Below are 695 nucleotides of genomic sequence, written 5' to 3'. Positions count from 1 at the left end.
CAACCCAATGTTATATTTTATCTATTTCCCTTTGTTATTTTATGTTTTTTTTGTAGGTTGATGATCATGAGAAGTCACAAAATCAATTGAAAAAGCAAAAACAGAATGAAAAACAGGAAGAAAAACAGCACACCCTGGAGGAAGAACCCACTGGCGTTTAAACGCCAGTGAGGCTAGCAGGTGGGCGTTTAACGCCCAGTCTGGCACCATTCTGGGCGTTTAACGCCAGAAAGGGGCACCAGACTGGCGTTAAACGCTAGGAAAGGGCAAGAACCTGGCGTTAAACGCCAGAAATGGGCACCAGCCCGGCGTTTAACGCCAGAATTGGCTCAAAACGTGATTTTGCATGCCATTTGGTGTAGGGATGACTTTTCCTTGACACCTCAGGATCTGTGGACCCCACAGAATCCCCACCAACCCCACCACTCTTTCTCTTCTTCACCCATTCACCAATCACCTCTACCACTCTTCCCCATACCTATCAACTCCCACCATTCTCTTCACCACTCACATCCATCCTTCATAAAACCCCACCTACCTCACCATTCATTTTCATACACCCTAAACACTACTTCTTCCCCTTTTGACCGAACCACAAAGCCATCTTCCTCTCCTCCATTTCTTCTTCTTCTACTCTCTTCTTTCTTCTTTTGCTCGAGGACGAGCAAACCTTTTAAGTTTGGTGTGGTAAAAGC

This window comes from Arachis duranensis, chromosome 4 (assembly GCF_000817695.3).
Source record: "Arachis duranensis cultivar V14167 chromosome 4, aradu.V14167.gnm2.J7QH, whole genome shotgun sequence".
NCBI classification, from domain to species: Eukaryota; Viridiplantae; Streptophyta; class Magnoliopsida; order Fabales; family Fabaceae; genus Arachis; species Arachis duranensis.
Note: the sequence above shows the minus strand (reverse complement) of the source record.